Source organism: Bos taurus, chromosome 18 (assembly GCF_002263795.3).
Source record: "Bos taurus isolate L1 Dominette 01449 registration number 42190680 breed Hereford chromosome 18, ARS-UCD2.0, whole genome shotgun sequence".
NCBI classification, from domain to species: Eukaryota; Metazoa; Chordata; class Mammalia; order Artiodactyla; family Bovidae; genus Bos; species Bos taurus.
The window spans coordinates 22,387,741-22,411,735 of NC_037345.1; the positions used below are offsets into that span (position 1 = coordinate 22,387,741).

General features: G+C 46.0%; 1 protein-coding gene and 1 long non-coding RNA gene across 7 annotated transcripts in view; one reads left to right on the forward strand and one right to left on the reverse strand.

The window, feature by feature from the left end:
* The window catches only part of FTO (FTO alpha-ketoglutarate dependent dioxygenase), a 423,982-nt gene that overhangs the window by 347,248 nt on the left and 52,739 nt on the right, over positions 1 to 23,995 (forward strand). The window lies entirely within an intron of this gene.
* On the reverse strand, positions 7,544 to 16,612 carry LOC112442285 (uncharacterized). 2 transcript variants are annotated; one of them, XR_009491312.1, is made up of 4 exons: positions 16,510 to 16,612; positions 16,120 to 16,329; positions 15,612 to 15,707; positions 7,544 to 7,769 (listed from the first exon to the last, which is right to left on the reverse strand). It is a non-coding gene; the product is annotated as an uncharacterized lncRNA (long non-coding RNA). The 2 variants fall into 2 exon arrangements; XR_009491311.1 differs by lacking the exon at positions 7,544 to 7,769 and having other exon boundaries at positions 15,573 to 15,707; positions 16,510 to 16,611.

Consider the following 23,995-nt stretch of genomic DNA (forward strand, 5'->3'; position numbering starts at 1 on the left):
AAGTATGTAAAAATATTCGTGTGAATGCCAGCTAGGTTTTTTAGAATGGTGGTATTGTGTGTAACTTTCAATTATCCTTAAGACTGCCGTTATTTTTAGTATTTTAGAAAGTACACTTAATGAGAAGACAACCTACCCTACTTCTGATTGTATTCTTGCTCACAGAAGTGAACTTGCCCTAACATAATGCTGTATTTTTCGGAGCCACTGGAATCTTTATTCCAACAGTGAACACATCAAAAATGAAATCCTCATCGCTGTGGCTCCAGCTGCATTAAATTAGGGTCTAAGCAGAGACTTGGCCCCAGGAAGATGGCCCATCATCAGAAGCCATCAGAGGATATTTTCAAGCACTGGTAGAATCAGGATTTAGGAGTTGGGAAGCACCTCTCATCATGTAATTTCAGAGCCACTGGGTTTCAGAAGTGGTAGAAGCGTGGAACATTGCAGGTCTGTAGAGGCAAAAGTTTGGTTAAAATCCAGATAGGGGACTCCCATTGCAGTGGCCTCCCAGTGAAGTGCTTTCTGCAAGGGAAATTAGATGCATCAAGATTGTGCTTCAGGAACTCCCCTGGTGGTCCGCTGGTTAAGTCTGCCTTCCAATGTACGGGACACAGGTTCAATCCCTGGTCAGGGGATGAAGATCCCGCAAACTGAGGGGCTACTGAGACTGTGCGCCATAAATAAGAGAAGCCCACACAACACAACGAGGATCCTGCATGCTGCAACTGACCCGAAGCAGCAGTAAATAAAGAAAAAAAAAAGATTGCCCTTCACCTGGAAAAGGCCTTCTCCACCCTCTCCACTGCCCTCCCCCCACCCCACCCCCAAGCTTTGCTGTCTACTTCTGACTGCAAAACTAGGGGAGAAAATGCAACCCATTAGACACCATCTGATTTTTAATCTGCCCTTATGGCAGTCCATGTGTAAAGCAAGACAGGACAACTAGAACAGCCAGCAGGGCTTGTGAGGGCTGGAGGGCGCACCTTGGAAAGGGGGCCTTTTGCTTGCACGCTCCTTTTCTTCTACTTGAAAAGGGCAAACCAGATTGTCAAGGAGCATGAGAAGTAAAGGGAAGGGATCAAGAGGCGAGCTGACACTACATATCCCACACCTGTCAGGTGCTTTTAATCCATTAGCTCTTAGATCCCAGGAACCTGCTCCTTCTGGCTCTTTCTACCACATTTAACAGTGCTATGTGGTTGGGGCTTAATGAAGGTAGTGCTTAATGAATTTGATGAAGAGGGCAGGTTGTCAGGAGCCTCCACCGAGGCACCTCTGCTTCTCTGAAAGTAGGACAGTCTTTGTTTCAGAGTCGATACAGAGGGATGGCAGAGAATGAAAGATATTTCAGTATCTGGAAAGAAACTATGTAGAGTTTGGAAGAGAAATTTCAACACCGTTACAGGATTATCAAGCATCTTATCCCCATAGGAATGATCTGGCCTATTCATTCATTGATGGATTTATTCATTGATCTGTGCTTTTCATTCAACAAACTTTTTTACCTCCCACCGTGCTGAGTACTGGAGAAACAGGACCTTGACCTCATGGAGTTTATAGGGAAGACGTCCTCCAGACTCGCGCCACCACATCTATCTTGAGTGCTTAATATTTTAGATACTATGCTGTGCTGTGCTTAGTGGCTCAGTCATGTCCGAGTCCATAGGGTGGGCTACACCCTGCGGACTGTAACCCACCAGGCTCCTCTGTCCATGGGGATTCTCCAGGCAAGAATACTAGAGTGGATTGCCATACCCTGCTCCAGGGGATCTTCCCCGACCCAGAGATTGAACGCGGGTCTCCAACATTGCAGGGAGATTTTTTACCATCTGAGCCACCAGGGAAGCCCAAGAATACTGGAGTGGGTAGCCTATCCTTTCTCCAGGGGGTCTTCCTCACCTAGGAATTGAACCAGGGTCTCCTGCATTGCAGGCAGATTCTTTACCAGGTGAGCTGCCAAGGAAGCCCATTAGGTACCATGAGGAGTCATAAAGGTGAACCAACGGAGTCCTCAGGAAGTGCAAATGTCAGGGATGGATCCTAATTGTAATCTCTCCAGAGATTTTTAGTCAGTTAGTCAATTAGGCCTCTCACTTCCTGTAGATATTTGTTTTCTTGGTTGGATTCCAGTTTCCCTGTTCTAATTGCTTTTCTGGTCCTGGCCAGCCCTCAGCATGCAAGATTGCCATTGGTACCTGCTGTTTGAAGCACAAGCCAACGATTCTTTATTTAATTTTTTTTTCTTTTAGTTTAGCTGGATTGGGTCTTTATTGCTTTGTGGGGACTTTGTCTCGTTTCAGTGAGTGGAGCTACTCTTTGTTGCGATGTGTGGACTTCTCATTGTGGTGGCTTTTCCTGCTGTGGAGCACAGGCTCTAGGCATGCGGGCTTCAGTAGTTGCTTCTAGCACACGGGCTTGGTTGGTCCACAGCATGTGGCACTGTAAAGGAGGGAAAGGGACAGGGCACAACTTCTGAAAGAATGACATAGCCCAGGGACACAACATAAACTGATTAGAATCAAATGGGAGCAAGATGGCAGACAAGACTAGACCTTGATCCTCAACCAGCAAGTGAAATGACAGACCCAGAGGCGCCATGACGGTTCCAAGGCACTGTCCAAAGACCAGGAGTTGGCGGTGGCCCAAATCCTGGAAATCTCCACCCCTTCCCAAAAATAATCCTCCTGGCTCACTAAAGTGAAATGAAGTGAAGTCACTCAGTTGTGTCTGACTCTTTGCGACCCCATGGACCGTAGCCTACCAGGCTCCTCCATCCATGGGATTTTCCAGGCAAGAGTACTGGAGTAGGTTGCAATTTCCTTCTCCAGGGGGTCTTCCCGACCCAGGGATTGAACCCGGTTCTCCCACATTGTAGGCAGATGCTTTACCGTCTGAGTCACCAGGGAAGTCATATATGAAATTACCCAGCCTGTAAAAACTAACCACGCCACATTTCTAGGCCGCACTCGGCTTCTGCAATGGCCCACACTCTGTGGAATGTGCTTCTCTCTGAATCTGAATAAATCTACTTCTTACCTATCACTATGTCTCTCACTGAATTCTTTTTGCAATGAGACATGAGAAGGAAATGGCAACCCACTCCAGTACTCTTGCCTGGAAAATTCCATGGACTGAGGAGCCTGGTAGGCTACAGTCCATGGGATCACGAAGAGTCAGACATGACTGAGCGACTTCAGTTTCAGTTTCAGTATGAAGAACCTGAGCTTCATTAGTTCCTTAAACCAGGTAGGTACCATGGGTTTTGGCTGGGTTTGAGTCCCAGCACATGAGTTCAAGTCCCATCTGAGATAAACTGTTTCAGAATCTTCCAGGGTCAGGGAAGTCCACAAGCCAACAGTTCTTGTTTCCAAAAATCTTGGCTCTCTGTGCCCCAATGCCAAACAGAAATACAGAGACAGAGTTATGGAGGAGAAAGAAAGAGGAAAGAGTCGCTTTATTCCTTTGTCAGGCAAGGGGAAACATAGGAAGCTAGTGCCTCAAGGACTGCACCTTGGGCTTCCCTGGGGGCTCAGACAGTGAAGAATCTGCCTGCAGTGCAGGAGACCTGGGTTTGATCTCAGGGTCGGGAAGATTCCCCTGGTGAAGGGAATGGCAACCCACTCCAGACTTCTGCCTGGAGAATCCCATGGACAGAGGAGCCTGGTAGGCTACAGACCGTGGGGTCACAAGAGTCAGACACGACTGAGTGACTAACAGTATTAGCGGTCCTTGGTGAGTAGGGAAAGGTTATCTAGTCAGGCAGGAGTATGTGATAAGACTCAAGGCAGTCACAGTCTTGGATTCTTTGTTCTGCAGTTGCAAAAGGGTGGGGTTTGCTGACAAGATGAGGGTGTGTGCAGGGTCCCAGGTGGTCCCCTCCTAATCTCAGTGAACCTCTGCCTCAGGTGGTTTCCTTGCTGCTTCCCCTTTGATGAGCAACTGTGCTGCCCTTTGAAACTCAGAAGGTCATGGAGGCCAGATTCCTGCTCTTGAGAAACGGGGAACAAAAAGGCCTCCGTGCCCTGGAGTCCCACAGGGCCCTGCTAGGCATGAGTCTCACCTTGGCCACAGCTGCACTTAGTTGGGCCTCTCTGAAGCTGCATTTAGCAGGGATTGGTTGAGCCTCTGCAAACCTCAATTCAAATCAGAGTTCAAACCTGGTGAGCAAACTGCTTTAATACTAACAGTGAAGGGGGTGGGGGTGGGGAGGGGGAAATGAGTTTAAAATAATCCTTTTAGAGACACAAGATGCACTGACTTGACCTTTTATTCAGATTCTTTTCTTTCCAGTAATAGTGATTTCAGGTCAACATCTCTTTCCATTTGGTTAATTCCATTAGGGTCATGCCAAAAGAGAGGTTCCATCTGTGCCTTTGAAACCCAAATGGGATGAAGAAAAATCATTGACATGGTCAAAATTTCAGTTATGCTAACCAGATTAAAGACTTTCTGTGGAATTAAAGAAAAATTTGACACATAGATTATTCGAGACTAATCATTTAAGCACATAGGGAAATCTTCCCTGAAGTGGTATATTGCCAAGCTCTCTTAGTACTGACATGTCAGCAGTAGAGACCAGTTTTAAACCAGTATTGGGTTGGCCAAAAAGTTCATTCCAGTTTTTCTGTGTAACACTGATGGAAAAACCTGAATAAACTTTAATAAACTATAAAACAGCAGACATCATTTTGCCAACAAAGGTCGATATAGTTCAAGCTATGGTTTTCCCAGTAGTAATGTACAGATGTGAGAGTTGGACCATAAAGAAGGCTGAGCACTGAAGAATTGATGCTTTTGAACTGTGATGCTGGAGAGGATTCTTGAGAGTCCCTTGGGCTGCAAGGAGATCAAACCAGTACATCCTAAAGAAAAAGTCAACCCTGAATATTCATTGGAAGGACTGATGGTGAAACTGAAGCTCCTGTACTTTGGCCACCTGATGTGAAGAGCTGACTCATTGGAGAAGACCCTGATGCCGGGAAGGACTGAGGGCAAGAGAAGGGTGCAACAGAGGGTGAGATGGTTAGATAGTATCACTGACTTAATGGACATGAATTTGAGCCAACTCTGGCAGATAGTGGAGGGTAGAGGAGCCTGGCGTTCTGCAGTCTATGGGGTGGCAGAGTTAGACACAACTTAGCAACTGAGCAACAACAATATAAAAAGAAGATCATTTCAGAGAGTGATTTAGGAAATGGGGGTAGAAGGGTGGGTAATATTAGAGGGGCCAGAGAAAGCTGCTCTGAGAGGTGACATTTGAGCTGAGATTTGAAAGACAAGAAAGAGACATCTACCTAAGGACATGGAGTTAGTGTTCCCAACAGAGGGGACCCTGGTAAGTCAGAGTTCCTGAGGTAGGATTGGGCTTGCTGTCTTAGGGGAAGAGGAGGAGGTCTGAAACATGTTCAAGGCAGAGCGATAGGAGATGGGAATAGTCAGAGAGGACACAGGGCCACAGGATGAAGTTTCAATTGTGTTGGAAGTCCAGAGAATACTTTAGACAACCAAACACAGACTTTTCAGCAAAGGAAAAATGGGTGAGGTGTATGTTTTATTTAGGACTGAAGAACGCACAGAGGTTTCTCCTGCTTCTGGTACCTCCACATTGAATTATGCAAGGATTAGTAAAATCAAATCATATTTACTAAACTGCTTTGAAAATTTTAAAACACTATACATTTGAGGATATTGTTATGAAATCATTAAACACCATTGAAGATATTACTTTATGAAAGTGTTAGTCGCTCAGTCTTGTCTGAATCTTTGCGACCCCATGGACTGTAGCCTGCCAGGCTCCTCTGTCCATGGAGATTGTCCAGGCAAGAATACTCAAGTGGGTTGCCGTTCCTTCCTCCAGGGGATCTTCCCAACCCAGGGATGGAACCTGGGTCTACCTGCACTGCAGGCCAATTCTTTACCATCTGAGCCACCAGGGAAGCCATTATTTGTGGGAGAAGCCAGTTCTCCCTGTTAGACCCTCCTGGCCATTCTCTGAGGCCTGTGTCGCTCTGAGGACTCTGTTGTCATTTTCCATACATCGTGAGGGCTTCGGGGAGGAGGATTCCCGCCGTGTAAACCCACAGACACTGAGGAGAGGATCCTGGTTTGGCCCAGTGCTCTCCTCTGAGTCCCTGCGAGCAAAGGTGAAGATGTCCTGAGGCTGTGATTCCCAGAAAGTCCCCCGCTTCTGGGGCCACATGAGCTAAATGGAAATTATGAAAATATCCAGGGCAAGAAGCTAATAAATAAGAAGTGACAGGCATTGCATATTAGGGGATTATTTGACTCTCCTGCAAGACCCATGATGAAGGCTGAGGGCATCTAATCATCGCCCCGTAATGTGCTGCCTGATGAACTCCTGATACAAAAGGAAGTCTGGTCCTTCGAAAGAATTAACCAGAAGATTTATGTCCTGAGGAGGATCGCGCCCTTTGACGTGGGCCATTTCTAAGAGCTTTTTTTGTGACCTTTGGCTTCTAAATGTAGTCCTTGGCTGTGATCTCTAGAAAAGGTAAAGGAATATGGCCCAGGTTTGTTCCATGGCACCAGGAATAAGGGAGCTAAGATACAGGATGGTGATCACCATTCATGCTGGCTGTTGTCTGGGCCTGGCCCCCTCCACGGAAAGCCCTGGCAGGGATGCTGTAATCGTGTACTCAATGAAGGTACAAGTTGTTTTGATATCTTTTTACTAAGTAATTCTACCAGTGCTCTCCAAGCCAGAAGTGCAGCACAAATTAATTGAGCAAAAAAAGTGACTTGCATTCAGTTGGCCTTTCTGTTCTTATTAGGATTGGAAAGGACCATTGGATGCAGATCATTTCAGAGGGGGAAAAAAAAGAGGCATATGTTACTTATTGTTTGGGGTGAGTGTTTTTAGGATTTAAAAAGGGGATGCCGTGTCCTTAATAACTCTGGCATGCCACACCAATTCTGGTTGGCCTGACAGATTAAACATGAGCGCTCTCCCATTATTCTTGCAGCCTTGGCTTCCCCTCCAGCCTGATATGTATTCCACGCACAGTCAAGCCTCTGAGTTGACATCTTCTTCTAAAATTGTTTGGCTGTAATAAATATAAAACTTTCACCACTGATGTAAAGCATTGCTGGTTGGCATCATTTTGTACCCCCTTTTAATTATTCCTGACACTGTGGAGAAACATCTAATATAAATCTGTAATGTGTGCCGATGACAAACTACACGGTTGAAGGACCATGTAATTTCTCCACAATTAATTAAAGTGCATGGAGATTTTTTTCCCCCCTTCTTCCTTGCTTGCTTTCTTTTTTTTTTTTTTTTTGCTTTCCCCTAGCAGCCAGATGCCACTGAGTGGCTCAAATAACACTGCTGTCAACTGTAAAAAATTAAGATCCAAACCGTAAGAAAGGTACTTAGATAAAGAAACCAGATGCCGGGTTATTTTGATCCCCACATACATCTTGATGTAAGCCGCCATTGTTCAACATCTGTATTTCCACAGCCTTAATTATGTACTTAACTCTGCAAGTCTGTCAGCAGTTGATTTCCACAAGTATCGTCACTTTGGTAAATCTTTTATTTAAAAAAAAAAAAAAATTGAATGGTGCCAATCAGCCAAGGGATGAGAGACACTAGGAGCTAGGAGACCTTGTGCAGAAAGAAGCCGCTGCCTGTTTACAGCCCTGCAGACTGGTGTTTATGGGCACGTGTGTGTGGTCACTCAGAGAATGGGGCTGGGTGTGGAGGGGAACAAACGCTCTGCTACCATTGCCGGCTGATCTGCCACCTGGAATTGATCAAAAGCAAATTAATTTTCATTTTCAATTAGGAATACAATTAAATCGAAAGTGGTGAGGGGGGGAAATTGTAATGTTTACATACAGCTCGGGTGGTGGGAGGGCGGAGGAAATGGCAGATGACATGAAATACACGTCTTTGTATCTGGGCGTTTAATTCATTCAAGTGTGAAGGGGGTGGCTTGGGCTGCCGCCGCCGCAGCCGCTGCTACTGCCTTTCACTTCCCCAGAAGCGGCCCCCTCCTTCCCTTGAGCAGAGTTTTCAGGGAAAGGGAAGAGGGACAGCCCATCAGGGGGTAGAGACTGTGAGCGGTCCCTCCGTGGGGCCCTGCCCTCTTGCTCTGCCGGCTCCTTTTCCCAGGATTCTGCAGTGCGTCAAAGAGGTGGATGTTTTCGAGAAGCGCTTGTATTTGGAAACAGGAATTTGACTTTGCAGTCTGCCCCCAGCCCGCAGGCTCCCAGCGTCAGAGCGGTACCTGGCAAACGGATCCCCCGTCTCAGTCTGGCCATCATCAAGAGATATTGAGTGATTGTGTGAAAGCAATCTGGCTGCTGAATGCCTCATGTCACAGGATCCGAGCTCTTTCGCTTGACTTTTTCTCTGCATTCAACGGTTGCCTTTTGTTGGAGTAACTGAGTGGGGGCCTGCTGGGCGGACAGGATTCCTCCCGGCTGCCTGGGGAACACTTGGCCCACTGTGTTCATCACCAGGGGTGGTAACTGGGGGGAGCTTTGACCCTCATTGGAAGGCAAGTCAATTATTTGTCAATTATGAGATCTAGAAATCCAGATAGGGGACTCTTGTCAAAGGCTCAGCTCTGGGGTCTGGGAACGGATAAGATAACCGTGGTTTGGTGAACAGGCAGCACATGTTTCTTCCCTGTATCCACCTGTCTGTATCCCAGGGCAGTCACATTTTGGCCTGCCCTGAGCCTGCTGCTGTGCTGGTGAGAAACTCCCAAATACCCATCTTGGAGATCAGCCCCTTTGAAAAAGCAGAGTTGGTCAGTGATAAATATTTTGTCATATGAATAACAATGAAGATAGCTTCAAATAATAGCTGACATCTTTGTAAAATCCTCCGGGTGATGGATTAAGAGGAAGAGAAGGCTCTGGGTCAAGGCAACAGCTGCTTCTGGTGGAAGATCCTCCAAGGCAGTGTGATTACTAATCCCCAGCGCTCCAGTCCACATTTTCCTTCGTACCACCCCCACCTTCCTGGTCCCGGTGCAAGGGTGTAAGTTTCTTCCCTGCATGATATTTGTGCTTTTAAAGAAGATTTTATGACTTCTGCTACGTTGGAATTCCTCTCTTTACTAGACAGTTGGCATGACTGCAGCCTGAAACCAGGATGGAGTTGTTAACATGCTGGGATCAGTTTCCCCCTCCCCCTCTTTAAATCTATTCTTTTCATTATTTTTTTTAAAGGCGGGGAAAAAACACTCCAACAAATCAACAAAACTATTAACTTTCTGATTTATTTGCTACAGAGAGTGAAAAAAAAACCCAAAAAGTCAATGTGAAGTGACAGAAACACCAGGACAGACAGGAGGAAAACATTCTACATGCAAGTTTCCATCTGAAATTGCACTACAAGCAGTGGGTTATCTGGAGATAGACATCTTCAATTTCCTGACTGCATAATAGAAATAGGATTTCTTCTTCCTCTTACAAAGAAAAAGAGCGTGCTCCGTAGCGTTGACATAAAGTTTTCTGTGATTTGGGTTCCCCAAAGTCCGCCTCTCAAGAATAGGCTTCTCTCATCTCCGCTGTTAACAGTTTCCACCGCTTCTCCTTCAAAGGCATAGGTCAGTGTTGCTAACATGATGAAGGCCAGAAGACGTCTTCACAGGAGCCTGGGAGATTAACTCTGCCCACCTGGCAGATATCATGGCATTTAGTAAATAGACAGGTCAGGGCTAGTGGCTCAGCTGGTAAAGAATCCGCCTGCAGTGTGGGAGACCTGGATTCAATGCCCAGATTGGGAACAGCTACCCACTCCAATATTCTGGCCTGGAGAATTCCATGGACTGTATAGTCCATAGGATCGAAAAGAGTTGGACATGACTGAGCGACTTTCATTTCCACCATTCAGCGAAACAGCAGTGAGAAAATCAATCTGGATTGGTGACCTAATAGCTGCATCTCTCTCTCTCTTTTTAAAAATTTTGACTGTTATGGGTCTTCATAGTGGCATACGTGTTCAGTAGCAGTGTGTCGGATCTTAGTTCCCCAACCAGGGATTGAACCCAGGTCCCCTGCACTGAGAGGTAGATTCTTAACCACTGGACCACCAGGCAAGTCCCTAATAGGTGCATTTCTTGCACACATTATCACTTAGCAAGTGTCTTAGTGTTAGAAGTTTCTAACCCTAAGGATTTGAGACTGTGGTTGGAGGCAGTTCAGGACAGTATGGACATTTGTCCCAGCTGAGGTTGGGCTAGACTCTGCAGGTAGCTGACCCGCCCTCCTCAAGAACTGGCCCAAGTGATGTGTGGTCTTCAAATGCACACATCTTCCTCAAATGCACTATATTTTCCTCGCCCCCTAAGTTTCTGATGACCCATTTCTGAGATGTGAAATTCTTGGCGTTGGCGCATAGCTTGCATCACTTTTACACTTGAAAATGCCCCATGATCTCAAAAGCAGTCCTCGTTTTTCAATCACTCTGTATATCGATACTTCATTTTATTTCATGGAATGTTTTAAAATTATATTTAAGAGGCAGCCTCTTTCGTCTCATGTGCCCTTCCTTGGCTGGGAAACAAAGGCAGTCTCTTAAGAGGTGTTTTATATTTTATGAATACAGAGAGAGAGCACAGTTCTTTAATAGGTACGTATGTAAGAGAGTTCCACGTTATAGGTTTTCAGAGATTAAAAGTTCTGGAACAAGGCTGTTTGATCACATCTTTGAAGGGCAAAGGAGCAGATAGAAACCTTACAGGTCTGGATGCCCAAACAGAATACTCCCAGAACCTGGGGACAACAGGAGCTTTTCTGAGGTCATATTATTCTCACCAATAAGAGCATCCTGCCTCAACCGCGGGTGAGGGCTGTGCAAGATGGATCATTCTCATCTTATGCTTCATGGTTATGGGCATGTAATATGTTCTTCATTGAGCCGGGCAATTGACGGAGACGCCAGTGCATTTAAGACTCGAGTCTACTGGAAATGAGACTTGCATTCTTGCCAGAAATGGATGCTTTTCTGTGTCCGCCACTATCACACATCTTGATATTTTTTGTAATCCTGACTCTTAAAACAATAATATCAAACAACTCCAGGGGAAAAAAAAAGTTAAATATTTCCATATGAAGAGCTGATTAAATTTGTATGGTTTTCTTTTCAGTAAAAATTGATACGTGATGAAACGCAGTGCAGCTGGATGGCTGGTTGGAGCTGATATTCCCACGTCCTCTGATCTCTCTACCAGTTCGAAGGGCGGGTGCCCAGTGACCCGCCGTGCTGTGACTCGGGTTCTGAAATGCTCATTCGCTGGGCACCTGGACCGCAGAATGCATGCTCTAAACAGAGTCAGCAGTCACCTGGTTCAGGTCTCTCTTCTTAAGTCATATGGTTATCCCCTGAGCTTTCCTTCAGCGGCAGGCGGAGTCCATGGGAAGTGTTGTAGTTGACAGTGGGCAGGTGACACTCTTTCAGGATCTTTTCAGTTGAAACGGGCAAAAGCCTGGCAGGGATGTGTGGGTAGGTGGTGGCAAAGATGATTTATTGGCTCATGTGTTTGAAAAGGGGCTTCTCCCGTCACTCAGTGGCAGTCTGCCTGCAATGCAGAAGACACGGGTTCAATCCCTGGGTTGGGAAGATTCCCCCAGAAGAGGGAGTGCAACCCACTCCAGTATCCTTGCCTGGAGAATCCCCATGGATAGAGGAGCCTGGCGGGCTCCAGTCCATAGCGTTGCAAAGAGTCAGACACAGCTGAAGCGGCAAAGCACACACGCACGTGTTTGAAAAGGTCAAGAATATCTGACTTTGGAACAGTATGACCTTGAGTTGAGATAAGGTGGCCGTGACCTACATTCTTCTGCTCCGTGTGCTACTCCCTCCCAGCAATGTTGGCCCCACCATCAGTCAGACTTTCTTCCCTTGCTCACAAGATTTTGACCAGTTGCTCTTGATGCTCTTTCCTTCCGTGTTCATATCCCACGGTGTTCCCAGCACAGATGCTCCTTTGCCTTGATGGAAGCTAAGGGAGCAGGGTGAGCCAGGGCTGGGGTTGGCTGCACTTGACACCCTGGGGCCCAGAGTCTGGAAAGAAGAGCTTTCGTGGAGGACAGCTAGGATAAGATCACAGCCTGAGTTGGTGACCAAAACAAGAGTATTCTGGGGGACACTTCCCTAGATAGAGAAGTCCAGTGGTTGAGACTCTGCCTTGCAATGCCAGGGACACAGGGTCAGTCCCTGGTCCAGGAAGATCCCACATACTGTGGGGCAGCTAAGACCTCTGGCTACAACTACTGAGCCCAGGAGCTCTGGAGCCCAAGCTCCACTAGAGAGAAGCCCGCATGCTGTGGTGAAGAGGCTGCATTCAGTAACACGATGCAGCCAAAAATAAATATTGAAACCAAAACAAAACAAAAAACCAAGGCTATACCAAAGGCCATTCCACCAAAACATTAAGACAGGAAAGTAGACCTCTTTGATCAGGAAACTTGGTGTCACAGGTTAATCATATTCACTGCTTCTATATCCATTCCCTGTAAAATATGGATAATAAGAGGGAGGGGCTGCTCAGTTATTCCTGCGGATGGCCAGGCTCGGCTTCCGCTTTTCCCAGTGTTCAGGGTGGGTGGGTGTCTTTCTGCTGCTGCTCACAGTGGCCCAAGGTGACAGAAGTGTATTTTTCTTCAGCAGACTTAAAAGAGATGAAACCATCCTGCCATGTCTGTGCTTAAAAACCATGTCCATCTGGCGACCTCTGCGGACAGGAAGTTGTCAAAGAGTCAGGGATCCCTCTAGGTTTTGGCCAGCTTTGATCCTTGCTCATCACACATCCTCAGGACTCTCCTTGACCGCTAGGATAAGAAAGCACCTGTTTTCTCTTTATTCTGCCTGTTCCTCTCTCTGCTGCTGCTAAGTCACTTCAGTCGTGTCCGACTCTGTGCAACCCCATAGATGGCAGCCCACCAGGTTCCCCCATCCCTGGGAATCTCCAGGCAAGAAGTTCCTCTCTCTGCTGCTGCTGCTAAGTTGCTTCAGTCGTGTCCGACTCTGCGCGACCCCATAAACGGCAGCCCACTAGGGATTCTCCAGGCAAGAACACTAGAGTGGGTTGCCATTTCCTTACCCACCCTCATTTTCTCCTCCTCGGGGCTTTCAAAGATCATCTCCTGCTGGATCACTGCTCAAAGTTCCCTTGGTCTGCTGGTCTTGCCATGAGAAGCAGAAGTACCTTGAACCACTTCTAATGGTGGTGACTTTCCTGGGTGAGGTCAGGCACTGGGAAAATGGGTAGGAGATATTTACAGCGGCTCTCTTCATGTAATTCCTCAGTCAGGGATGGCAAAGGTCCCCAACTCAAGGACTTCAATGTTTGTGATTAGAGAAAAAGACAAACTTGACTCTCAACGTTGGCAAGGCTCCAGGGAAAGTCGTGTGTGCCACTGAGCTATTAGAGATCTCTGTTTGTCAAACGGAGTGCTTACCATGGGCTCCTTTTCCGCCCTCCCCCCAGCCCCCCCACCATACCAGAAACCTGTCTACAAACAAAGCATTTACCCTCTGAGGATTTCTTTCTAATTAAAATTTTACATATACCCAATAAACAAGGGCACGTTTGAAATGGAAATTTGTCATTTTCCTAGGCAACTTAAATCAGCCCCGCCTACCTTGAGACCAGGGTTTCTCCTTCAGCTCAAAGCTGCACAATGCTGGTTTCCCTTTACTCTTGGGCGGCTCATACTCCCTGTGTCCTTAAATCCTGGGATGGGTTCTTCTTGGGTTTGTTTTTTTTTTTTTTTCTTGAACACTTTCTGCAGTTTAGTTATTTGTTGTAATTATCAAGTTCATTTTTCTCTAATAGATGTGATTAAGTATATTTAGCACTGTGTAATGAGTTTTCTGCCTGGTTGCATCTTAGCTAATAAGGAATTCCTCAGCGGCATCTCTTGACAGCTGCTGCGAATCCCAGGTCTGTGCAGCCACAAGAGACCCCTTCCATGAACTGCCAGCATTAAAGAAATTAACTCCATTACACTCACCATAAAATTGAGGCTGAAATTTGATTACTCATAGACCCTCAATTCAACTAGAAACTGTAGAAATAGGGTGGGGCTAGTAGGGAGGAAGGTGAGTGAACGTGAAACACCAGTGTTCACTTTTCCATCAGTGTGTGTGTTCAGATGCTTCCAACCGTACCTCTGATTTGGTACCAGAGCAGGACCAGAGAACAGTGCCAAGCTGGTGACTTTATAGCCGTGCACTTTGGTGGGTGTAAGAGACTGGAAGTCTTTGTTTCTGCCATGATGGTGGTGCCTTATTTTTCATGCTTTTGCCTTCCTTGGGCTAAGAAAACCTGTTGGTGTGTTTTTGGCCATCGGAACTGCTTGCCATTGTCATAGGCGGTCCAGATTTGTCAGGCGAAAGTGCTGAGGGCAATTAGTTATTGGTGACTGGCTGCTATGATGTATAGTTGCCTAGCAACGGCCTCTGAATTAAGTCTCTGGAAAGGGGCATACAGGAAGAGACAGGAAGATGAAATAGGTACCATTTCGATGGGTAGGTGAGTGGGTAATGAAAAAAGAGTAAAAGGTATTTATAATCATAGAAACGGCTGAGTGGAAACTTGGGGCCACAGGAGAGAAGAGACAGAACTTAGTTCTTGCTTAGTTCTCCCTTGCTAAATAAAATAAGAGTAAGCAGCAGTCGAACCAACCCCATTAAAACAAAAGCTCATCTTTCTTCGACACTTTGTGATTCCCATGCAGGCAGGACTCAAGGAGCGCTCTTTATCCCAAGCACAGCATGAAAATTCGTGGAAGGGAGAGATGGAGACCCGAGTCATGCCTGACTCTTGAAATCTTGAGGACAAGCTTAATTCATACCAACTTTAGTTCATACCAACGAACTGGGGTTAACTGGGGGACAGGATCCAGTTTTGATTCAGTCCTGCTGTAGTACCAGGTGGAATTGGTACTCTCAGATACAGATGTTCCATCTCAATTCATGTGAAGTCAGGAAGTATCTTGAAGAAGCCGAGAACAGCACATCCGTTTCATTAGAGTCGGCTGAGTTTAGACACGTGGCAGACTAAGCCATCACCCTGAACTCCCTGATTTATTTAGTGAGCTGGTTTAGCCTCTGGAAGGCCAGACGAGCCAAAGAAAGTAGAGAAGCAGACTATGGCCTTGATCCAGATACGGAGCCTTGTTAAGGGGCTGCCTTATCTACATGAGGAGCTACGTCTAGAGGTCTGCAAGGGTCCGGATCATTACCACTGGTAAGAGCTGGTTTGCAATTAGTGTTGAAACACTGAGATAAAGAAAGGATATATAGGAATTAAAAACAGATAATGTAAACACTAACAAAGAGTCTTAATCCCCTCAAATGAGTGTTTTGCATGTTTACCTCTGATCGGAATTCTTAATAATATCGAGTGAATTGCAATTCAATAAAGATCCCCCAGGAAGAAAGAAGTCGATCCTTGGATTACAAAACAAAACAAGAAAAACAAAATCCACCGCCCCCCCCAAAAAAAGAAAACTTACACTCACTGCCTTTCCATTACTTGAAAAATAAAAAAAGAACATTTTAAATAGTAAATACATGACACAAGAAGGTTTTGTCTGGATTTAGTCGGGTTCAGATCACTTACAGATACAGTGGAATCCCCCGTTATGTAGTAATTAGAAGGGCATCTTTCAGGCTTGGAAAGCAGATTTTCTATCTCCACCTATGACTTGTTTTCTCTCTGTAGAGTGAAGGTGTTTTGATATAAAGTTATTATCGTGCAATTGAGCAAGTCTTTGCCCTCCTGGCCTGAAGGTCCTCACTGGAGAGAGGAAGTTGATAACCATCTCTGATTCTTGCCTGCTACCTATTAAAGGCTCACCCTCACTTACAATCCAATACTGTATATTCAGGACACTATATAATTATTTGGGAAGAAGCCAAAATGATGGCTAGGGCATAATAATAGCATGTATAATAACAGTCTGTCTAATGGCCTATGGTTCCAGTTTAAATATCTTAAGCTAAGGGTGCCCTACACTCCTACATTCCCACCCCTGCTCCCATCTCTTTTCCGTATGTAATATTCATATAATTTCTTAACACCCAGCTTCCCTACTGGACTGTAAACTCTGTGAGAGCAGGAGACATACCTTGCTTTCCACTGACTGTTGTAGCCATAGCACCCAGCACAGGGTCTCTTACATAGAAGGAACTCAATATTGATTGAATTCATTGTTTTCTTAGCATCCAGCAGTGGTAACTGATCTCTCAGATGGCCCCGCGTGATCCCCAGCTTCCAGAATTCACAGCCTAGTGAAATCCTCTCTCTTTCAGTGAGGGCTAGACTTGCTGACTTGCTTCTGACAAACAGAATAAGGGGGGGAACTAGGTCATAAAGGGCGTCATGGTAACTCTCGATGTCTTTCTGTCTGGACCACTCATCCTGGGGGAAGCCAGCTGCCGTGAACAGCCTTCTGGAGAAGCCCTTAAGGAACTGAGGCCTCCAGCCAACAGCCGTGGCAGTGAGCTTCCAAGTGTACCTTCTAGCCCACATGAAGCCTCAGGTGCCTGCAGCACCTGCTGACACGTTGAGTGTGCATCCTCGTGAGAGACCCCGAACCACATGCCTGACCTACAGAAACACTGAGATACTCACGCTTACTGTTTTAGGCCCCTAATGTGGCGGGTAATTCGTTACACAACAGTAGATAATGGATATACTAGTCAGTTGCCATAGGCATCACTTTATTCCCTTGTTCATTCAGTGAGTACTTACTGAATGCCAGCTCTGCCAGGGACTGTGCAGGATGCTGGGAACACCAGGACAAATAAGGCAAGGTCCCTGCCATCAAGGACTTGAAGTCTAGGAGAGGGAGATGGACGTGTAAACAGAGAGCATTGAAGCACTGCCCATCGAGGTGCAGTGGGCGGGAGGGTCCCTAAGACCAACACAGTGGTGTCTTATATACACACAAGTCCATCACAGGAAACACCGTTTCCCAGTTGTAACTTAGCTTAGCTTTAAACAGTCTCAGCAAATTTTGTTCCATGTCCATCCACATAGCATTGAGTCATCATAGAGCGGGTCTGCCGCTACAGAAGAAACGTCCTAAGTTCTTGGCCCTGGGGCGTGAGCATCCCATGCTGAACCTGACCCCTTTTGAATGGTTCTTCTCAGTCTGTCAGTTTTCTTTATCCTCCCCTGATCTCTCTGTCACTAACACTCTATTATCCAGGACCCTTTGATTAGAAACAAATGGTTTGATTATTTTTAAAAGAACAAAAAACCATAAGACTGTTTGAATGCTTTGTATGTTTGCTGGCTGTAGAAACACTTGTTTCACTGCGGCTGGAGGCTGAACACGATAGGAGGAAGAGGGCCCACCCATAGTGTAGGCCCACCAGTGGAATGCTTCTAGAAAATGATGAGAAGATAAAGACATCAGCCAGTATAGCCCGTGTGTGTGTGTGTGTGTGTGTGTGTGTGTGTGTCTGTGCATGTGTGTGTTCAGTTTCACAGTCGTGTTTGACTTCTTGTGACCCCGTGGACTGTAGCCCGCCAGGCTCCTCTGTCCATCGAATTTTCCAGGCAAGAATACTGGAATGGGTTGCCATTTCCTTCTCCAGGGGATCTTCCTGACCCAGGGATCAAACCCGCATCTCTTGCGTTGGCAGGCAGATTCTTTACCACTGAGTCACCCATATTTTATTATTTGTTTAGCTGCACTGGTCTTGGTTGTGCCATGTGGGATCTGGTTCCCTGACCAGGGATCGAACCCAGGGCCCCTGCATTGGGAGTGGACCCTTAGCCACTGGACCACTAGGGAAGTCCTGCCCTGATAATATTGATGGTCAGTATTAAATCGCCGTGGAAGGAGCGCATCTCCATAGGGACCTCCTATGGTAGCTTTAGAACAGCGGATTCATTAGCAGACGCATTTCCAGAACCGCATCCTCTAGGCTAAAGCAAGCTTTCCCTGCACAGGGATGGTGTTCTATGGCTGACCTATGGCTGACCAAGGATGAGTGACAGAGAGGGGAAAATTCATTTCGCAATAAAGAAGCAGCTCTGCTGGGCCTGGGCCCTCTACCCTCTAGGGCCTGGGTCTCAGGAACAAGAAGGACGAGGCACCAGAGAACCACAGTAATACTGTCAAAATGCTCCCAGCTTTAGAGATGACTCCGAGGAGGAAAAGAACGACACATTCTTTTTCCTTTTGCCACAGGCTGTGGTGGGAAAGCAATAAGATGCTGATACTATCCTCTTGCAGGTGTAACTGATTTGAGTGGGGGAAGGGAGGCAGCCTAGCAGAGACACCAAAGATTGTTTGGGCTCTTCCCACCTCCTGTTCGTGAACAGGAGAACGGAGGAGCCATAGGTGGTGTGTAGGAATTTTTTGTTTAGATTCTTTTCCTCCCCTTTAAAAAAAAGGACAAGCGCCTCCTTTGTATGCTGCGGCAGTGTCTGTTTTGTGTTGTGGTGGTTGTTGTTTTAAATAGGAGAACTTGTGAAATGAGACTGCATGAAAGATGGACTTGTTTTATATATGGGATATTGCCTGTCCTTCAGATCTATGTGTCTCGCTTATGGAATGAACCAAAGTAGGAGAGATAAACTAATATTTTGTATAAGCTCAGCCAGACAATACAGATGATAAAGATGTTTCATCTTCTTATGCATGCAGAAAATATGAAAAATCGTAGTTTACACATATTTGCTCAATTCAAGTGTAAAATTGGGCCCCTCGATTGCCCTGGGCCACAGTGGCTGTGTTAAGGAAGCTCGATTTACCTTGCAGCCGAGTGAAAAATGATCAGAATATTAGACTCATCTAGCCCACATTAAGGAGCCATTGCATTTCCCGACAATTTTCTGCTATCTCAATATGAAAACAGAGCAATTTCGACTCATATCAGGTTATGATCGGCAATTACAGTTGCATAATTCACCTAGTCGCCTCTTTGCAGGGCCTTTATTTTCCCTCTTGGTGACATTCCTGAGAAAGTGCCTGATAAAAATGTCATATATCATCCCAGCTTTAGAACTCGTGAGGGGGTAATCTGCTGTGCCTTGCTGAGCCCATATTCATCACTGGATTTTTGACTTGGAGGGGTCATGGCACTCATAATTTCCTGTTTGATATTGTCCTCACCAGCTCTGACAAGGGCTGTAAAAGCTGGGTTGTAGGCAGCGGTTAAGCCCTGTTCCAATGGGGCTCATCACCAGCAATAACAGTGCATTACCGCGGCTCGTGCTGTAGTTGGCCGTTTCGAAGATAATTAGATTTGATGTCAACATTTCTTTATCACCTGCATCCTTTTGTGCATCTGTGTGTCAAGTTGTTATTTCCGGATTTATTAGCACCCTCAGAGCTCTTCTCTATCTGTCAGCCTGTGGGCTGTTTGTGTTGACAGTTGTAAAGTTAATTACTAGTACTAATGAGCGCCGGGCTTTTGGTGGACATGGCGCTTTGGACATTTAAAACTATAATTAGTTTTTTTTTTTTTCCTTGTGTAGTGCTTCAGTACAGGAAAACAGTGTTTAAAAAATACCTTCCGTTCCATTTTGACATTCTGTGTGCAGTCAACTTATCTTTTATTCAAAGGCTCCAAAAATTCAGTTCTGTTTATTTTTCAAATAGACTTCTTTTCCATTGTAACTCCATGAATAATTTCTCTTGTTCCTTCTCTTTCAACTTGATCATGTGACCATCTCATCTGCCTTGAGAATTAGGCTAGTGATGGTGGAAGGCTCAGAAAACGTGCTGGGAAAACGTTGACCTCCACCCAATCAGTAGATGACAAATTTTCCCCGGATAACTCTACTCTTTTTAAATCTTACTCTGGGTTCGACTGGAAGATTCAATGACTGGAGAAGACTGGGTGAAATTAAAAGAGTAATAGGTAGTTCTCCAGGTGGCCGGTCCCTAACTAACAGCCAGTATTTCTGTCGTATTAATTCTGTGCCCAGGAATCATGGCACAGTGTCCCTAGAAACATCCTTACAACAAACCTAAGAGGGCATTACTGGTATCTCCATCTTATAGATGGGGAAGCTGAGGTTGAGAAAGGTTAAGCAACTTACCCAGGGTCTCGCAAGTAGGAAGTTGCGCTGAGATTTGAATCTAGTCAATGTAGCTTGGAACCTGTGCTCATAACTAGAACTCTAAAGACACAAAGTACGCTTTCACAAAAAAATTAGCAGACTCCTGGGGCATGTATTCTAGAAGAACGAAAAGCCATCACTTAGTGAATCAGATGGGCTCATTTGTATTTCACTCCCAGTCGTCCAGGGATGCGAGTTTCAGTGTAATGGCAATTATCTGTGGCATGTACTTTATGGACGTATTTTGTCTGGTCTTTTGCAGCGGCAGAGTACCACTCCCTTGCTGCTATTCATATTTACTTTCTATTCATCATTATCTGCCATTTTGCTAAATAACTATCCTTCCCGGACATAAATCATCTATAAAAATACTCTGGCTCAGAGAAAATTTCGCCCTGGCACTGCAATGATGAGATAACTATTTTCATCTCTTGTTGAAGCATTGAGATTTATTGGCTTTCGATGGGCAGCAGACCAGGCATCACTCTCTGCTAAACAGACTCCCACTTGCATTTATTCTTATTGCATTTAGCGATTCAAAATGGAGCGCTGGGAATCCCTCGAGGGTCCATTCCCAGCCTGGGTGGGGTGTTATTACTTTATATTAGATAAGGGAAGGACACACAAAGAAACATGTGGAGATGCGGATGATTTTTTATTTCCGTTTAGCAGTGATGACAGAATGTCATAGTGAAATGACTTCAGAAGTCATTTTTCCCCACTGCCCCGGTGCTGCAGCCCTGTCCCTCGAGGGCTCTTCCATTGTACAGTGTTATTAATTCTGCTAACTTTCAGACTTCATTGCTGACAACAGGCCTCTTGGCTTTCGCAGCCTATTACATTAAATTTCCCATCAAACCATGTCAGCCTCTGAGGTCACAGATTTCGAGAGAAGCTTTAGATAGTTTGCCATCTGACTTCACGGGCAGGTGTTTTCTAAATTGCTTTTAGGTTTGTTTTTCCAGTGTCAGAAATCAGATTGAACTTATTTAAAAAAAAAAAAAAAAAAAACTCAAGACAGTGAGCGCTCATCAGGGTAAGAACAAAGCAGAGTGCAAGACACGTCTGAACTGGCGCGTGTGTTTGTGTGTGTGTGCACGCCCCCGCCTTGCACTTGTATTCCAGTTGACCTTCCAGTAGACTATCATCCCCGACCCCACCTGGTGAGTAGAATGTCTTGTTGACTTTTTTTTTTTTTTTTTTTTCGCATCTATTGAAGCCCCCAAATAATAGTGTGACGGCCCTGGTGAGCAGGGCTAGGCTCCGCTGACCTTGATTTTGGAGGGATCTGTGAAACTGTGGCTGGCGTTAGAAGGTCACTGGGCAGGCTGGTGAGAGGATTGTGGGTCTGGTTTGACACTAGCGTGGCTTAATGTAGAATCTTTGAGCAAGTTCCCAGTGGCAATAAAAACTCCTGTGTTCCCCTTCCTGTGTTAATTTCAGCACACTGTTGTGGGATTAAAATAAAGGAAAGGCAGAAACCTTCCTTCCAACTAACATGGCCACAGGCACCACGGTGCTGTCAAAATTACATTCCGAAGGAAGCGTGGGGAGGAAAATGGAGCCGGGGCTCCCGTCTCAAAACAGAAAAGAAATGAGATGTTATTTTTGAAGCAGTCAGCTCCCAAAAATGATTACAAATCATTTGGCGAATCCAACGTGCCCTCCAAGTCCTTATTTATTATTAGTTCCAGTTAATATCTCTGCTCTAAAAAAGACAACATTCGGGTCTCCGCTTGCTGTCCGTGGCCGTTCAGATTTACAGGCTTGGCGGGGAGCAGCCTTGAGGTTCCCTCACTGCCTGTTGTATGTGGGCTGGGGAGGGTGGCCAAGTGACAGGCCTTAGGGGCTGGAGAGGAGGGGGGTTATCCACTCTCGGGCCTCCGCAGTGGGGGATGTTCGTCACTTGGATGTCCCACCTCTGCGCAGGTGACAAGAGCCTGGGTGCCTTGAGGGCAGGGGTGAATGCCGGCCCCGCCTCCTTTTTCCCTCTAATATTTAGAGACCACACATCTCCCCTAAACCCCTCCTTAGTTTGCTCTGCACACAGGAGGAGGTGGCGGAACCAGGCTCGGGCTGGAGAAAGGATGTGAGTGCGACGAGGCAGTATCACCGCGTTTCCCCTGCTAGCAGCCATAAGGAGAGAGAGTCATTTGTGACACTCTGGGGACAGTTTTGTCACCCTGACAGTAATGCTGTTATGCGCTGGCTTGACACACAGGATGAATCCATAAAGACAGATAAGTAACTGTGAAAGTGGCTGGGGATCAGGCTGAGTGCCACCACTCACCTGCAGTGACAAATAGAGAGTCATGAAGGATTGCAAATCCTGCCCAACACGGAGATCTGTCAGCAAAGAGATGGACGGCAGCCCGGGTGACACAGGCGGCTGGACTGACGCGTGCGCACGCGTGCCCCCGGCCAGGGGGGGTGTCGGGGGGTCGACTTCAGAGCCTCTCTGGGCAGGGCAGAGGCTTTTCCCAGAGGGGTGTTTGTTGGGGTGCGTGGTGGGGGGCAGGGAGAGGATTTCAACGCTCTCCCTGTACTTTTCTTGATGAAATGAAACTCTGGGTGTTGTGTCTTTTTATTAGTTAAGTTCAGACTTATTTGGTTAAGAAGGCTGTATTTCGTTTCCATTTTCTTTCCCTGGGATTTTTTTCATACCAATAGGGGTCCCCATCTGCAAATCAAATGAGTCCACTTTTGATAGTTAGCAAAATATGACTGCTAAGCCGTTGCTGTCAGGGGCACCAGGCAAAGGGCAGGAGGTAGCCAGGAAGGCGCGGGGGGGATGCTTAAATTTATCTTTTATGCTGGAGAGGCTTGTTATTTCTGGCTAAGAATCTGCTTTTCTTCACTGAAAGAGATTCAGAGGGAATCATTGGGGGGAGAAAAAAAAAAAACAACAGGCTGTATGCTGGACCTGCTGTTTCCCAGTTGGGCTGGAGATGCAAAGAGAACTGTGTGTTCAGGTCCTGAAATCCATTGTGTTACCATGCGGGATATGCCATCTTTGTTTTAATTATTCTTGAGGTCGTTAAAGCCTGGCTGTGTGTCATGTCATCTTCTTGGGAAGTTATGAAAGAGAGTTGAGGTGACAATTAAGCATACACGATAAGAGTGAAAACCTCCTTGGGTCCCCATCAGGGACTGGGGCAAAAGGTATTTAGAGCTCTTCTTTTACCCAGAAGGACTCTTTTGACCCCAGGGATGAGTGTAACCATATTGGGGATCCAAGGGTTTCAGGCAGGGTGGGTCCTGAGACTTATATGCAGATTAGCAGGACGGCGAAAGGAAAGCAAACCCATAATCAAGAATCTGTTTTCTGTAACAGTGATCAGTATTGCTGCTATTGATGTTTGTAAGTGGCATATGAAGGCTCATCTAGCAAATCCTTTTTCTGACTATTTTAAAGTAATCATTTTTAAAGAAAAGAATTACCATAATATGTCCCCCCTCTAATGAGTCCTCTTGGCCTATTGCACTGCTCTCATTTTTGCCACCTACCTTTGTCATAGGTGAAAATGTCCTTGTGCTGTGCTAAGTAACTTCAGTCACGTCCAACTCTGTGTAACCCTATGGACTGTATCCCACCAGGCTCCTCTGTCCGTGGGCGTCTCCAAGCAAGAATACTGGAGTGGGTTGACATGCCCTCCTCCAGGGAATCTTTCCAACCCAGGGACTGAACCCGTTTCTCTTATGTCTTCTGCATTGGCAGGCAGGTTCTTACCCCCAGTGCCACCTGGGAAGCCCTGAATATGTCCTTGATTTATGTCAGTTGTACCTACTCTACTAATTTTACTTTTAGGAGCTTAATCTAGAGCACCTCGTGTTTCTGAAACTCTTTGTTTCCTCAAAACTAGTTACATACAGCTTAAACTATTACTAATGCTGCGGCTACTCTGACTGCTACCACTTCT